We start from the raw sequence: 18,500 nt of genomic DNA, 5'->3' as shown, positions 1-18,500 counted from the left end.
AGCCTTTACTTTCCCATCAAAACTTGCTCCCAAGGTAAGGTTTAATATTAGTGTGCTACTAGTTGATGTATAGTTAATATAGCATTTCACTAGTCTCATTTTCATTGAACTTCATTTTTAAAATGTTTGTTTATTTATTTTGAAAGAGAGAGAGATAGAAAGAAAGTGAGCGAGCAGGGGTCAGGCAGAGACAGAAGGAGACAGAAAATCCCAAGCAGGCTCCATGCTGTCAGTGCAGAGCCCAACGTGGGGCTTGAACTCACAAGGTCTTGAACTGCCAGATCATGACCTGAGACAAAATTAAGAGTCTGTCACTTAACTGACTGAGCCACCCAGGCATCCCCATTGAACTTCATTTTTTTTTCTCACTATATGAAATTTATTGTCAAATTGGTTTCCATACAACACCCAGTGCTCATCCCAAAAGGTGCCCACCTCAATACCCATCACCCACTCTCCCCTCCCTCCCACTCCCCATCAACCTGAACTTCGTTTTTAATGGTAAAATTGAAAGCTTTAACCTCTCATCATATATAATGCATTGTTTTTGTTTTGTTTTTAGCTGAGCATCTATATATAAATGTTTCATTATTCTTGTTTTTATTCCTGGGTCCCTAAAATATTAGCTTAGATTTCTAGGACCTGGAAACTTTACAGAATAGATTAAATAGAATCTTCACTTTTCATGTATAATAGCTTGTAATATGGTTGAACTCATAGGCAGGTAATTTTTTTCCTAACTCCAAAATGTTACAATTTTATTGAAAATAAACATTTCAGGTTATCTCTTTCTAGTATGTTAAGTAACTAAAATTTAAATAAAATTTTAAGAAAAAAATAAGTAACTGTCTAGGGCATGCCTTTGGGAAATAATGCACTAAAGATCTATTTTGTCTAAAATATGTACATACATATATACATACATACATACAGTAAGCCAGTAATAAAATATGTGAGTCTTTAAAAGAAAGAAAATGATGTCTGAGCAAGTTTTTTTTCTTTAAAAAACAAAACAACATTTTAAAAATCATTTTTAGGCTCACAGAAAAATTAAGAGGAAGATACAGAGACTTCCCATACTTCTCCTGCCCTCTAACATGTACAGAATCACCATGATCAATATTGCCCACCAGAATGGTATATTTGTTACAAGTGATAAATATACATTGACACTGATAATTTACATGAGGGATTTCTCTTGGTATTGTACATTCTATAGGTTTGGACAAATGTCTAGTGACATGTATCCATCAATATGGTATCATAGAGAATTTCACTATAAAATTAAAAATCCTCTGTGCTCCATCTATTCCCCCCTTCCCTCCCATTCTGTGGCAACCATTTATCTTTTTTCTGTCCCCATAATTTTGCATTTACAGAATGTCATGTAGTTTAAACTATATAGTACTGTATGTAGACTTTTCAGATTTTTTTTTCCACTTGGCAATTAAGGTTTCTTAATGTCTTTCCATAGCTTAATAACTCACTACTTCTTAGTACTAATATCCCATTGTCTGGATATACCACTGTTTATTCACCTACCAAAGGACATCTTGATTGCTTCTAAGTTTTAGCAGTTATGAATAAAGCCCTTATAAATATTGTTTGCAGGTTTTGGTGTAGACATACATTTTCACTTCCTCTGGGTACCTACCAAGGAACACAAATGCTGAATCATAGGGTAAGAGTATGTTTAATTTTGTAAGAAAATGAGAAACTATCCTTAAGGTGGCTACACCATTGTGCGTGACCACCAGAAATGGAGGAGATTACTGTTGCCCTGCATCCTACCAGAATTAGGTATTGTCAGTGTTTTGGATTTTGGCCATTCTAATTTTGGCCTGTATTGTTTTCAGTTTGCATTTCCCTGATATATGATGTGGAACATCTTTTCACATGCTTACTTAACATCTATGTATCTTCTTTGCTGAGGTGTCTGTTAAGATCTTTGGCCTGGTTTTTCATTGGGTTGTTTGTCTTCTTATTGTGGAGTTGTTTGTTTGCTTGCTTGGTTTTTGTTTGTGTTCTTATTGCTGAGTTTTAAATTGTCTTTGTATATCTTGGATAACAGCCCTTCCTCTGATGTGTCTTTCACAAATATTTTCTCCCAGACTGTGCTTTTACTTCTATTCTCTTGATGTTGTCTTTCACAAAGGTTTTAATTTTAATGAGATCCAGCTTATTGATTCTTTCTTTTGTGAATTGTGCCACTGGAGTTATTCTTAAAAGCTATTGCCACATCAAAGTCATCCAAGTTTTCTCATATGTTATCTTCTAAGATTTTATACTTTTGAGATTTGCATTTAAGTCTGTTATCCATTTTAAGTTAATTTTTTTGTGAAGGCTGTAAAGTCTGTGTCTAAATTCATTTTTTTCACATGTAGATGTCCAGTTATCTTGCATCATTTGTTTAAAAGATTGTCTTTTCTCCATTACATTGCCTTTGATTCTTTGTCAAAATGAATTGTCTGTATTTGTGTAAACCTATTTTTATGATTTCTGTTCTGTTCTACTGATATATTCTTTCATCAAAACCATGTTGTCTTGATTACTGTAAATTTATATCAGGTCTTCAAATCAGGTCAGATCAGCCCTCCAACTCTGTTCTTCTTCAATATTGTGTTGTAATACTGAATCTTTTGCTTCACTATTTAAATTTAAGAATCAATTTGTTGATATGCATAAAATACCCTGCTGGGATTTTGACTGAAATTGTTTTGAATCTATAGGTCAAATTTGGAAGAACTGATAATATAATAATACTGAGTCTTCCTATCCATGGACATGGAATATCCTTCCATTTATTTAGTTATTTTTTTTTACCTCATTTTATCACAGTTTTATAGTTTTCTTGTATAGATCTTGTACATACATTATTAAATTTTTACTTAAGTATTTCATTTTTGGGGTGCTAATATTAATGAGATATGGTTTTAATTTCAAATTCCACTTATCCCTTGCTGATATTTAGGAAAGTGATTGACTTATGTATTAACTCTAAAATCTTGCTATAATACGTTATTAGAGCCAGGATTTTTTTTGTCTGTTCTTTCAGATTTCCTACATATATAATTATGGCATCTGTGAACCAAGACAGTTTTATTTTTTCTTCCCAATCTGTATGCTTGTCTTGTCTTGTCTTGTCTTATCTTACTGTCTTAGCTGGGACTTCCAGTACAGTATTGAAAAGCAGTGTGAAGAGAGGACATTCTTATCTTGTTCTTGATCTTAGTAGAAAAACTTCAAGTTTCTCACCATGAAGTGTGTTGTAAATGTGACTTTTTTGTACATCTTCTTTATCAAGTTGGTGAAGTTCTCTTCTACTCCTAGTTTACTGAAAGTTTTTTGTCATGAATGTGTTGGATTCCTTTGCATCTGTCAATAATATCATGTGATTTTCTCCCGTTTTTAGTCTGTTGGTGTGTAATGGATTTCATTAGTTGACTTTTGAATGTTGAGCTAGCTCTGTATACCTGGAAAAAATTTCACTTGGTTGTGGCGTAAACAAGTTCTCTTTTCATTAAACTCAAATCAAAGATAATAATTGAGAGTGGCCATATGTAATGATTCAAATATTAGTGGGCAGTATAACGATATGTAAGCATATATGTAGCAATCATTTCACATAGATTTATACCTATTTTTTCTGGATACTCTATCCTCATTCTAAATCTAAGAAATTTAATCTAAGTATTTTAGTATAATGTAAAATGTAATTTTCTTAAATATCCTTATAGAAAGTCATGAGAATTTAATTGGCTTACATCTATATCTAAAAATGTAGATGAGTTAGAGTACAATCATTTAGTTAAGGGCAATAGTTTTTCTTTGTATGATAGTTATGTTCACTTGCCTAGAAACATGACAGAAATTTATTTATATGTTACCAATTTCCAGAGCGCAGATCTTCAGTTTTTGAAAAAAAAATATTATTTCCCCTCAGACTCTAGAAGACAAATATCATCATAGTTACCGTTGTTTGTCAGCCCCATCATTTATCCTCACCTGCTTCTTTCATGATAGAACTTCAACTTTGTTCAATTATATATATATATATATATATTTGTATAATTTGTAAATATATTAAAATATATATTTTAAAAAATATATATTTATATATATATATTAAATATATTTATTTGTTTATTTATTTATTTATTTTGTAATGCAGCCCATATTCATCAAGAAAGTACATACCATCCACTGGATCTGAATTTTGGTATAACTAAAATAATCATAGGAATTCCAGTCCCTTTGAAAATGTTAGGTGCAGAAATTTATGCCTAATTCAGTCAGCATTTGCCACTCACTTGGGAAAACTTATTGAGTCATGTCTGAACTCCTGAACTAAGCCCCATCACAGAGAAACCAATAAGAAAGCATCTCGTGGCATTTGCCATTCCAACAATTTATGAGCAGAAAAGGAACCAGCCTTGTCAGCTAACGATCCCAAGAGAATGAAGCTAAGACCATAATAACATGGTTGAACCACTGACTGCCTTAAAGATTGAAAAGTCTGTTCTATCTCTAATTAGATGTGCTTGCTGTTTAAGGCAGTTTGAAATTTTCTTCCCCATATATATGTATATATATGTACTTATGTACTTATGTATATATATGTACATATATAAGTACATATATATACATATATATTTATACACATATATATATTTATATGTGTATATATATAGCATAAATATATACATATATATAATGTGTGTGTATGTGTGTGTATATATATGTATATGTGTATATATGTATCCACACTCATGAATAAAGAGACTGTTTGACTCTTCTGCAAAAGTGGTAAAGGAACAGAGTTTAATTTGGAAGAAAGAATAAAGTATATTAGTGATGTTTATATGCTTCAGGAAACAACATACAGAATCAAATGACTTATTAAAGGTTTAGTTACTTCAAGACCTCAAAAAGTACAAATAATCAGGAAAAAAAAGAAAAAAGGCACATAAGTTATTTAATCAGTCAATATAATAATTAAAGTGTAAACGCTTTTTCATTTGTTTCAAACAATGTCATTTGTTTCTGTTGATGTTATTTTCTGCATACAGGTAGAGGTGTTTCTCCATAGTGAGGTTCATCACGGTGTGGCATGAGAAGGCAACACAACTACCCCCACATTTTATTCTCACTGATTTATACCATGAGTGTTTATTTCTTTTGGTTGAGATATTCAAAAGTCTTGTAAACATGTAAAATCATTATCAGAGAGAGATAGAATTCAGTAATCTCTGACCTTGAATAATTCTATCAATTAAATAGTCTAGTCAGCTATTTAGCTTTAATGAAAGGCCACAAGAGGAAATAAACATTGCTTTTGCCACAATTTGTTCTAAGTCTATCCCTTTTATGTAGTGTCAATTCTTAGGCAGTATTTTGGATTTAGTTTTGAAAATATAAATGACTGAGGTAAATATGCAGTATAATTCACTTACTTTTAGAGATACAGATCTCTTACATCCAGGAGCCAGAAGGACATTATGTTAAGATGTTATCTCGTGTGTGTGTGTGTGTGTGTGTGTGTGTGCATGTAAGATTCTATGTATTTGTTTACTGTCTGTGCGATCTAAATATACTCATATTTATATTATTCAAAGCTTTGATAACCTTTGAATAATACTTATTTTTTCATTCATAGGCATTAATGTACTTCCAATGTTTTAGTTTGATTTTGTTTTCCCCATGGCTGAGCAAACAGCTCATTTGCTTTTAGAGTCTTTAATGTTTTTGCTGACAAATATCTTCCAGTGACAAGTTCTATTTTTTCATTGCTTTTATTTGTAAACACTATAAATATATATGATACATGATATATTGGAACTGAAGTCTCTCTAATCAATATTCTTAAGAGACAAAAGTATAGTTTTATTTAAAAAGCTACACTTATGAATTATATTATAGAATTCCATTTCCTCAATTTCCTAGAACCCTAGAATATGTAAAGTGATGTTTTAGAAACCATCTGAATAAATTGTCTCTTTTATTTTTTGACATTATGAAAATGAAGAAATAGAAGCTGACTCATTTATGTATATTTACCCTTTTAATGACAAAGCTAGAACATTAAGATACAACTTGCAGTGCTATTACACTAGTTAATAAGTTATCAATTGCAATAAGAATGTTTTGTAACAAACCATCCTCCAAAACTCAGTGAATTAAAATAATAACATTGATTTGCTTATTAGTCTGCAGGTCAGCTGGGCCATTTTTTCTATTTGGGCCTTGGCTTGACTGCTCTTAGTTATGCTTGCTCAGTCACTTGTGGTTAACCAGTGAGTTTGCTGAGGCTTTAATGATTTGGGCTGAGGTCACTTATATCTCTTGGGTGTGGATGGGCCATCCAGGGTGACTTTGACTCAGGTAATTTCCTTCTTCAGCAGGATTGTCCAGGCTTGTTCACCTAGTGGAAGCAACACTATAGAAGAGTAAATGAAAGTGCAGAAGGCCTCTTGAAGTTCTCAGTTCGTTACTCATATACCATCACTTTTGCTGCAAGTCATAGATTAGCTCAGATTCAAAGAGTAGGGAAATAGATTGTTTCTTGTGTTGACCAAGAAAGAATTCATTAAAAATTAATATGGCTATGATGAACCTATTCATTTCTCTCCATCTGTATTCCTTAAAAACTCCCTCATCTTTGTATAAACCTCCAAACTGGCAACATCCATCTCCAAATCCTGTGCTTTTAATTAACATATGTAATGCTGGCAAATTATTGTCCTATTATGTGCTCTTTTTGATAATTTTCTATGACTTGCAAGATAAGAAAAGCAAAGTGTATCATTATCTTCCTGCGAATCTGATATTTGTATTTACTGAGAATGTCTTCACTTATTCTATTGAATGACATTTAATTAATTAATTGTAACACAATCATTTTAATGTAAAACATTCAAAATAATTTTTAAGAAAACTTTTGATTATCTGATAGGTAAAGCAGTACTTTCCCAAGCAGACATCAGCCACAGCACTAAGGTTATTTTTGAAATGGAAACCAAGTGTTAAACCTTTTTAAGTCACTTCTATCTGCATAATTAGCACTGATGTATTTCTTGCCTGAATACAATTTCCTTGAGTTCCTATTCAGGTATATCTCCCTTGAACAAAATAAACTTTGCACCTTTTCACAGCTTGAATTGTAATAGAGAAAAATGACAATAAAAATATACTATCAAATAGTTATAATTTCCATAAAAAGAAATAAAATTTTATTAGGGAAAAGACAGAAATCTCATTTTGTCTTAAATTGGCTGCTGTGATAAGAAGTGGGGTTAGTGAGAGAACTGTAAGACCTCCAAGTCTATCCGTTGATGTTATAGCAGTTCTTAGGTATCTGTGGAGTTAGAAAGATCTAGATTTGGATCCCAATACCACAGTTTACTGAGTGCATCATGCAAAACTCTTGAATAAGCTCTGCAAATGTTACTTTATTTATCCATAAAATATGGTTGTTAATAAATACCTTGGAAGATTGAGGTGATGCTTCAACAAAGCAAAGCACATCAAATAGACGGTCTACCAGCATGCCTTCCTTACATCCGAGGTTTCAAAAATGTTTGCCATTTTGTAATTATATTAGTGGTCAAAACAAGGTATATGTGAAGGAAATGCAGATTTTCTTCTGAAATAACATGAAGTCTCTTTGAATTAGCTTTCACAGTGATAACCGTACATTTATTAAACCCTTTTTGTTTCGTGTGTGTGTGTGTGTGTGTGTGTGTGTGTGTCTAATTCAGCATTTCCTACTATTGCTGTACCACATTCTTTTTAGTACTTTTTCTAAAACTTCTCTGTGGTAGATGAATAGTTGGTTTTGCTGACCTTTTATGAGCAACGACTTTGGAGCTAGTACATCTTGTCTTCATTGTAAGTCTGCCACTTATTTGCCGTGTGATTTGGGGAAAATCCTCAATCTCTTTGTGCTTAAGTTTCCAGAACAGGAAAAAAAACAAGATAAAACAGTGTCTATATTATGAAACCCTTGTGAATATGAAACAATTCAATATGTTTTAATGTATTTAAAATAGTACCCAACACATTAAAGGTCTTCTATCTTGTATGTTACTATTATCATATAAAATGAACTGTTGGAGAACACAGAGTAAAACTATGAAGGTTCTTAGGTATATAATTACATATATGCTTAAAGAGATTAGAAATATAGATTGCATACTAAACTAATGGATTACAAATATCATTTTATCCTATTACATTAGTGATTGGTTAATGGTTATTGAAAATTTTATTTCCATTTGCTATCTTATGATTGCCATTTCTCACAGTTTAGGAATGTTATATTTTTTCTTTACTTTTGATAATATACATTGCAAGGTACATTATTTATTAGTCTCAATATTAGATCAAACATTAATTGCCTATATAAGAATTTAGAATGGACATGTATTTGACAAACTATGGTAAAGTGAATTCATATGTTGTAGGACTTTGGATAAGGATAAGTTGTAATGGAAAGGTAATATGGTATACACAAGTATATAAAAGCAAGAGGAATACTAGAGTATTTATTTTGTCTCTCCAACCTATTGTGGATTTTCTAATTACTGATGTATGTCAGAAACTTCAAATAATGGGTACAGTGGATAAAGCTATAGGAAAAGCTATTGGAAAGAGCACTGAAAAATTACAACTTGTCTACTACTTCTCTGTCAGTGCACTTAAACCTTCTCTGCTTCACGTGACACTGATGAGAGAGGGATAAATGAAGAGTTCCTCTGGATTCACAAAGCAAAGGAGGCAGCAGGTAAAACAGGACCTCAAAATACATGAACTAAATCAATTTGCTTTAGTGCAGTTCAGAGAACACTTTGGGAAGCAATTTAAATGACTTTAATAAAAATCTAGTCTAGTTAAAACTACTTAGTATATTTTTAGTTTTGGTCAGCATGTTAACATCTCTCTTTCATGGACTCAAAAATGATAAGATTTATATTCTATGTCAACTTGAGAATACTATTTTTTTTAATTTATTTATGGTACCTTTTCACATTTGGCTCAATGGAAACATGTAGGCAGTATTTACGAGAGGTACCAGTGCAGTTGCCTGGGTTGCTGCCTACATTACACTCTGGTTTTGACTTTTAGTGTTAGAAAACCCCAACTACTATACCTCAGGCAGTGCGATTATACCTTACAGGTGGTATGGGAGACCCTGCCTCAGTATGTTTGGGCCACTATAAAAAAATAGCACAGGTTGAGTGGTGTATAAACAGTAGAAATGTATTTCTCACAGCTCTGGAGTCTGGAAGTCCAGACCAGGGTACCAACTTTGTAGGATTGTGCTGAAGGCCCTCTTCCAGGTGGTAGACTGCTCACTGTGTCCTCACATGACAGAAAGGGCTAGAAAATGCCCTGGAGCCTCTTTTATATGGCACTAACCCATTCATCAAGTTCTCTACCCCATGAGTTAAGCACCTTCCAAAGCTCCATATCCTAAAACTAACATCTTTGGGAGTTGAGATTTCAACATATGCATTTTAGGTGAACACATTCAGACTATACATAGCAGGACCTTTCCTTGTATTAACTACAAAGGATAGGAAAAGAAGAGCAATGAAACCTCAAGGAATAGGGAATGGAAAACTCATAGTTTTCTCATGGATATACAAATGACAAGCTGAGCTGCCATTAACATCTAAATTCATATATCAAAACAAATGATATACATATTGAAAGGAAACAAGAAGAAAACTAGCCCAGACAACAAAATTGTGAAGCAAATGAGAAAATTAAAATGTGATATAGATGGCCTTGGATAGTTGAAGCATAGACAAACATATTTGAATGCTAGTAAGCTTTTTGGATTCCTTTGGTTGTGGAGACACAGCTTAAAAGCCTCTAGTGAACATTAGTGATGATCGAAAGCCTTGAAAACACTAAGGATGTGGCCCAAAGTAAATAGTAGAGAATGAACGTTTATGTACATATATAACTTCCATTAATGTTAATCACAACTTTGCATGAATCTGATATATATAGTAACATTTATTTTTGTATGTATGTATGTGTGTATATATACTTATATATCTATGTAAATATATATATCATCTATGTAAATATATGTACATATATATGTGTATATATATACATGTATTATATATGTATATGTATATATATATTTACTCATCACATTTTATTTATTTTTTTTTTAATTTTTTTTTCAACGTTTATTTATTTTTGGGACAGAGAGAGACAGAGCATGAACGGGGGAGGGGCAGAGAGAGAGGGAGACACAGAATCGGAAACAGGCTCCAGGCTCTGAGCCATCAGCCCAGAGCCCGACGCGGGGCTCAAACTCACAGACCGCGAGACCGTGACCTGGGTGAAGTCGGGCGCTTAACCGACTGCGCCACCCAGGCGCCCCTCACATTTTAAAATGATGGCAACCAGGGCCTGTCTTATGTCACTTACAATTTAAATACATTAATATTTTAGAACATGTAGCACTTGAAAACTTTTAGATAGCTAAATAAAGCTTTAATTTCTTGGGTAGAGTAATTTGCAGTCTTCAATAACTTTACAGATTTTCCACTGCAAATGTAACGATCAGACTTAAACTAGTTATGTTTGGTAGAGGAATCTACTTTTCACTTTCCAAGCTATGAGTTTTACCCAAACATACACAGAGAAGAAAGCAGGAGATAGTGGGTGAAAAGGAGGAGAGGGAGGAGGGGAGGGAAAAAAGGAAGGGTGATAAAGAAGATGAAAGAAATCTGCAACTACATGTAACAGCAACCTAAGTAGACCCCAAAGTCCTTGAGAACTGTCCTTCTTGCCTTCATTTCTTTGAATCTCTGTAAACTTGGACAGTGCCAAGTACAGTGTAGGTGAACAATATATTCTTGTTAAACTAACCTAATTTGACAGAGTGACAAAAGAATTACTGATGTAAACCTTGTCTTCGCCAGTTTTTCATCTGTCTGTGTATTTTACAGAGAACAAAATGAAAACAAAGGATATATATTTTTAAGGTCATTTGAGGTGAAAATCACCCTGAAATATTTTCTTTTTTTTTTCCACCATGAAATTTTTAAGTAAAGGCTACTATCTGTTGAGTAAGAGAAAACGTTAATTGTAATAATACTAAAAAAGGTTTGCTTGACTTGGATATTATGATTTGGGGTAGCCATGCTAGGAATTCCATAGTTCCTCAAGTGTTGTGCAAACTTTATGTGTATATAGATATATCAGATCTTGGGGGGTGGGGGAGTCACACATAAGAGTGACTGGTGACTTAGTAAGACACAGTAAATTTAAATTTCTGTGGTTTATGAATGCCAGGATAAGGAAAGGCCCCCCTCCTTTTCTCCTTTACTTCTTTACTTATTTTCTTCCTTCCTTCTCATACATAATTAAGAATGTGACTATGTGCCAAAAACTGTACTGTGGTGGGCCCTGGAACTTCTATTATGACACTTGCCACAATCATCTGGTTATTTATTAATCCCCCTCACTCCCTCATAAACTTGAGTCTATCTCTGATTTTCGCATTTGTTTATTTGAATTCAGTCAACAGTTTATGAGGTCCTGTGCCATAATGCAGATGTGCTTTACAAGATTTAAAGGTGAAAAGGCAACATGATCTCTGACCTCATAGAGCTTATCTAAGAAATGGGAAAGCCATTTAAACAAAAAATATAAAAAGTTAAAGTATTATATTTTTACAATGGCAATATATACACAAGGACAAATTCTTTACGTTAACTCACAATCAGCTATGCTAGAATTTTTAGAAAGATCCATGACAAATATTCAAAGGTACTAGAATTTTCTGGACCCATTTTAATAGAAATAGAAGAGTGTAAATGTTGGAAAATAGTTTAAATCTTTCCTGAAATACAATTGAATCTTAGACATGATGCTCACAAAGAAGGAGCAATCAGAATAAAATTCTGATAGTCTTTTTTATTACCACTGTTTAGTGGAAAGGACATGAGAACAAATTGGTGTACATGACATTTCCTTTTGGGATAGCTGGGAATATTAATAAGTTTGCCCAAGGTGACTGAATTATATTAGCTAGTTATTTACAAGTGAAACACCCTAGACATTCAGTCCCTTGTTGATATGCTATCATCAATTTTCTATTTCTTTTCTTTCAGGTTTATTACTGACAGTTAAAGCAATGAATATAAAACTGATATGCTCATAGTTATGTGATTTCAAAAGGTTCATTTTGTTCTCCAATTTTCAATTTTAATGGGATTTGTTTTCTTATTTTCCCTTCCTTTCATTTTTTCCCATGACTTTAGCAGTATTAATGCTGTTGTCTTACATATGTTGAGCTTCTTCTACTGAATATGTTGGAAGTGCCATTTTTCACCTGTATGTCATATACTTCTTAGAGACCTCACTTCTCCATAATGGAATCTTCTTATTTTTCCTAAAAATTAATACTAGCCTACTGGGTCTACCTTAATTAAGCATAGACTGTTTTATAAAACAGCAAAGAAAAGAGGAAGGAACAGAGCAACACAAAGCCTGGTTATTATAATAGCATTTCAATATATTTTGTTTTCAAATCCAAACTGAATATAAGAAATGCCTGTTTTTATAATCTTTTATTTAGGGTTCAACATAACTTTTTTTTTTTATATTCTTGTCTTTATCCTTATCAACTAGTGCTCTATTCCCAAAACTGATTTATTGAGGTTCTCCAAAACAGAACTGGTATTTTTTTTTTTAACATTGCATTTTTGATTACCATTCTGTCATCCAGAATGACATCCTCTGTTCTCTTCTTTTAGACTCACTGTATCCATTCCTTAAAACTACTAGTTGATTACTGATTGTTTAAAAGCTTCCCATGGCCGGGGCGCTTGGATGGCTTTGTTAATTGGGCAACAGACTCTTGGTTTTGGCTCAGGTCATGATCTCACGGTTTGTAAGTTCAAGCCCCACGTCTCTCTCTGCCCTTCCTCTGCTCCCTCTCTCTCACAAAATAAATTAATAAAAACTTAAATAAGTAAAAAGTGAATGAACAAATGAACGAATGAATGAATGAATGAATGAATGAATAAATAAATAAATAAATAAATAAATAAATAAATAAAAGCTTTCCATGGTCAATCCAGCCTAAATTGATTACGCAGACGTCTGAGCTTTTATATCACGGCAAATTTCAGTCATTGGCAATAAATTATATACCGCCAAGTAATTTTTATTTACAATTATTTTTCAAAACTTTCTGTATAGATCATTTTGGGTAGACTATTCAGGTTTGCAAATATTTAAGTCATAATATCTCTCGGTGTGATATTTTTGTGGACAAAAATCACACTTTATACATTAATTTTCCCTTAGATGTGTGTTGTTTTTAATTCTATGAAACCTACTCTGTGGTGTAGTTCCATCTTTGGAAAAATAAAAAAACTTTGGTTTTATGTGTTCATTCATTCTATCAGTATTTACCAAGCACCTATGAGGTGCAGGGCTCTGGGTACACGAACACTGAAATGGCACTAATTGTACTCTCAGTGCATCAGGACATTAGGGAGTGGCCCCTTTGACCTGCTGCACACAAGCCAGGCTCACAAGGACTACGTCCTTATACATTCAGTAGCTGTTGCTCTGGAAGATCAGAGGATCAAACTACAGAGGATACTGAGCATACTGATTTCCATATTCAGCCTAGCAAAAATGAGGATTGGTTTCTAGAAGTTTCCTTTTAATATGTTTCTAGACATGTTTTCCTTTTAATATGTTGACTTTTCCCTCTAAAACTATCTAAGTTTGTCCTTCACATTTATTGGGAAAGCTAAACAAAACTAGATACAAACACTGTTTAATAAAACCAACAAAGCAATCGTCATGTGAGAATACTTGGTGGCATTTTGAAATAAGCAATATTTTTATTGTTTTCTGAAATAAACATGTTTATTTCTAAAACACAAAGAGTTGAATCAATGACAAATTCCCTTTAGGAAAGATATACCATCACATTAGGATATTTTCCATAATTGAAGAAACTAATTCATTCTAGCTGCAGCATAATAATTACATGGTTAAAATACAACTAGTAAAAAAGTTGGAAAGCATAGCAAAATTCAAATTATCATTCTACTATTGCTTGTATTAATAAAAGTATGCATATGAATATACATGCACACATATATTGCACTACAATATCTCATTTTTCCACCTATTCTACTATTTTGAAATTACTATTTTTGAGATAACTTCCTTTTCACAAATATTTATTTCTCTGTTGAGATTGATGCAGAGAGCATAAACTGTGGAATCAGATATGACTGGGTTTGAATTTCACTTGTACAATTTTACAGCTGGATAACTGGCAAATTTACTGAAACTTGTTTGAGCTTCAGTTTCCTCATCTTCCAAATTACCATAATAAAACATATTCGTGATGAAGATAGAATAGATTGATATGTAAATTATGTAGTAAGATGTCTGGCACATATTGTGCACTTAAAATCATGTTTTTTATTATACTGTGTATTTTGTACAGATGAATTTGATAACCTATGTGAATACTAGATTGGAAAAATGATTAGTCAGATAAAATACTTAATTCTTGTTCTGTTTTATAAGAATAAGTGTGGGTTTGAAAATTACATTTCTCCTTGTTAAGTGGATTGATTGTTTTAACCTTTCTATTGTGATAATATCTGCTTTAATCAAATTATTTTGACCATATTTTAAGCTATGCAGTTTATAAGGGGTAAATCAAACATTATACTCTTAAGTGGCTATTAAAAGTATTTTAAAAGTATATTGTAAATTGATATAAGATGTAATATGGTAGAGTATGGGATTCTTAGGAATAATAGTTCAGTCTAGCCTATCCTATATTCTCAAGTTACTCAATCAGAATTTTAAAGTTTAAGTAGTTTGATTTATTATTATTTTTAGTTCTCTGTTAGGAATATTGCTTTGTTTCTGCATCTCTCTCTCTCTCTCTCTCTCTCTCTCTCTCTCTTCATATTGCATTTACTGTAGGTTTCTAATTGCTACAAAAAGAATGAATAAACATTGCAGGGAAGATATGGGATCTGTATAATTATGATTTCTGGGTACAAGAAGACTGGGAACTAGTAGAAAAAAAGCAAAGGGGTTACTGAAAAAAAAGGCAAATTATAATTTTTAGACCAGCTCACACTGTGATCTTAAGTGTGTGTGAATCCATCACTAGGTTCAGCATAAAAACATATTATTGAAACTGGCTGCATGGGTTGATTACTGAAAATATGCTTTGGATAAGCCTATACTTCTAAAGGATCTTGCCAGCTTTATGAATCCATCCCACTGCTTTAGACCAGGAATGTGTGTTTATTACCATTTCTTTATGAGGCAAATGAAACCCAGAAAGCTGAAGTAGCTTGGCTACTGCATTAACATAGCTTTGTCAACCACAGTAAGAGTGGTTCCAAAGGACAGAAAAAGAATGTGCAGTACTTAAAAGGGTAACTTTTCTTAGAACAATACTAAACTTGATTAAACTTGTTTGCTACCTGAGTAGCAAACATGAGAGTTTTGTTCTAGTGTTTTTTTAAAGATTATTCCTACATCATATCATCACCACTACCTTTATCAATTCCAATTGATTAAGCACCCCACTGCCTCTAGTGAAGGTAGATCTACACTGAGAAACAACTTCACATAAAACCTGAACTTGAAATCTGCAATATATGTTGTTTAACAAGCCTAAATAATTGCTATCTTACGTAGCTGCTTTACAGAGCCGCATAAAACACCCTTCTCTTTCATATGAAGCTTTCTTGCGTTTTTACATGCACAATATCTTAGTGCTTTATCTGGGTGATGACGGTGCAACAGAGGAAAAAAAATCCTCGCTAATCCTTCTAATCTTTGCTCAAGATTTGAGATTTTGGAACATTTCAGTTATTAAAATGTGTCACTCAAACTTTATATATATCTAAGTTAACATTTGAATAATCTTCTATGTCTAGAATATTTAAACGGTAAAGTTCATTTGAAAACTAAAGCAGTGTTTTAGTCATCTCTTAAAGTGAAAGTTGAAGCAAGGTTATTCAATGTTAAATTTCTGGTTTAGAAAACAACTTGTCTTTACTTAGATAACAAAAGGAATCTTCAAGCCGAAGACATGGTACTAACCAGGAGTCTGAGAATGCAGAGGTCCATCATTATCAAAATATATTACAAAAATATCTGGTTTGCTCCGTGGTTTAGGGAAAGGGAGAGAAGTTACTGCCAGTTAGTGACCATATGTGTCCTCGTGATGTCCCTTTGCCATCCCATGTGCCCTACTCATGGTGAGAAATTCTCTCCTGTAGCACCTTTAATCTGTTACTTCATCATAACCACAGTATAAGCTGAGTCTGAATTTATTTAATATTTTTAAGTGACTTGTTACTGGCATTTTTTTCTCCTAGCTATTTTGGAAATCTGGACACAGTATCCTGTTAGAAATATCAGCTTTAATATTAATTTTTAAATGTTCTTTGATAATGTCAAGTATAAAATGAAATTGTGCCCCTTAGATATAAGTATTAAATATCAAAGCATGATATTGAAGTGGCGTGAATGTGGGCCTTTGCTTTTTAAATCTCTGCTGAATTTTGTCAGTTTGGGAAGTACCTGTTCTCTGCCATCACACAACAGGAGATCTCTAATGCAGCCACCCACAGGACAGGAAAGGTAACCTAAATTCTACAATTTGATGGAAGCTGGCTCCAGGGCACAGCAGGGAGTGGGGACTGTGGTCAACTGGAGGGTACATGTTCCCCCTAAATGCGTCAGCTGCTTATCTGTAGCAGATGTTTGTCATGGGGAGAGAGAGGCTGAGTGTTATCAAAGAAATACTGGAAATCCAGAATGTTTGCATGTGTTTGTGTGACATTGCTTTAGAATTCACTCCAGTTGAATACACCTGCAAGGGCCCCTCACACAGAGACTGTGTTGGCCCAACTAAATGACTCTTAGCAATGAAATGAACTATGGGTGGTTATTAAGTGATTAATACTCAGTATGTTTGGTGATGACTAATCATATTCAGCTCCTGATTCATAGTGCTAATTTATATTTAATTAACTTCCACTGAAGGCTTCCTGTGTATAAGGTACTCTTCTTGGTATTGTGTCAACCTAAACATGAATGGAGCATGGTCTCTTTACATGTCCATACACTCTTCTAGGGTACTGGTAATAATATTGAAGAAGGAAATCTAGAAAAGGAAGCCACCATTGCAGAAAAAAACATGAATTAGAGTCATAGGAAATTTGGCTTGGCTGTGTCTCTACCTCTTACTAACTGTGTTCCTGGAAAACCTGCTTAATTTCTCTGGTTTATAATTTTCGTATCTGTAAAGTAGTACTTTGTTGTAATTTGAAATTATTAATGGTTACAAAACTCTTAAATGCTCAATTAATACTAGCAAAAATATAAACACAAAAAAACTACCTCCCTTTGAAGATTTGTATTAACAGAAATAACACCTATATATATATATATAAAGTGCCTGCTCAGTGTATGGACTATTAGGCATTCAGAAAATCACAGTCTGGGGGAATATTCTGAGATTTACATTTTGTCACATGTAGATGGAAGATTCTAATCAGAATGGATCATCTCCATGTGATGGCACTATCTGGTCTATTTGTCAATTTTCTTAATATCCTGAATATACCAGCGATGTAAACTTTTTGAAGGAAAATATTCAGAACAAGCGATTATTTATTCCCCAATCGGGTGTTCCCATAGGTAAGTGCCTGTGTTTTTGCAGGATGGTTGGCAGGCTAAACATGACAGGTTTTTGAGTACAGGTATTTTATTTCTGTAAAAGTTCTTTATAAAGAATGATAACATTTTACAAGCTCATCTAAGGATAGAAATCTTACTAAATTTAAAATAAAATGAACAGACTTACAAAGCTAGTCATTATTATATGTCTTAAAATGATATTAACTTATCTTGAAAACAGGTTTTCCAAAATATTTGTTATGTTAATTTGTTTCATAAAGCTCTCAATAAATACATATCTTAGACTTCCTGTCTGGAAGAAGAAGAGGAAGAAAAAAAAAAACTTTAGGTTTACAGGATACTTTATCCTAGAAAATTCCCCCTGCCAATTAGAAACTGATGCATGAAGTAGAACTATATATCATGAATCCCTGGCCATCAGTAAATTAGGATTGTGTCAGCCTGGGATGGAAAGGAAATATCAAAGCCAAGGGCCCTTTCTAGAAAATGCTTTTCATGATTCAGGTCTTAAATCTTGGAACCATTAGCAAGAGTGCTCTGGATGATCAAAATTGTCCATGGGTTACATGGGATTTTATTTATTGTACCATTTTCTACATTGAATTTCAACTCTCAGGAGCATTTTTTCACACTCTCTGATTTTCAGACACTCAGGGAAAAGTAAAATATAGGATCAAAATAAGATTAGTCTCTACGTGGATGAATCAGTCATGCTTCATGGAATGCCTAATGCAGCTTTTGCTTCACTAAATCCCAAGTAA

The sequence above is a fragment of the Prionailurus bengalensis genome, chromosome C2, assembly GCF_016509475.1.
Source record: "Prionailurus bengalensis isolate Pbe53 chromosome C2, Fcat_Pben_1.1_paternal_pri, whole genome shotgun sequence".
In the NCBI taxonomy this organism is placed as follows: domain Eukaryota; kingdom Metazoa; phylum Chordata; class Mammalia; order Carnivora; family Felidae; genus Prionailurus; species Prionailurus bengalensis.
The sequence above is the reverse complement of the archived record's forward strand: the minus strand, read 5'-3'. Positions refer to the sequence as shown.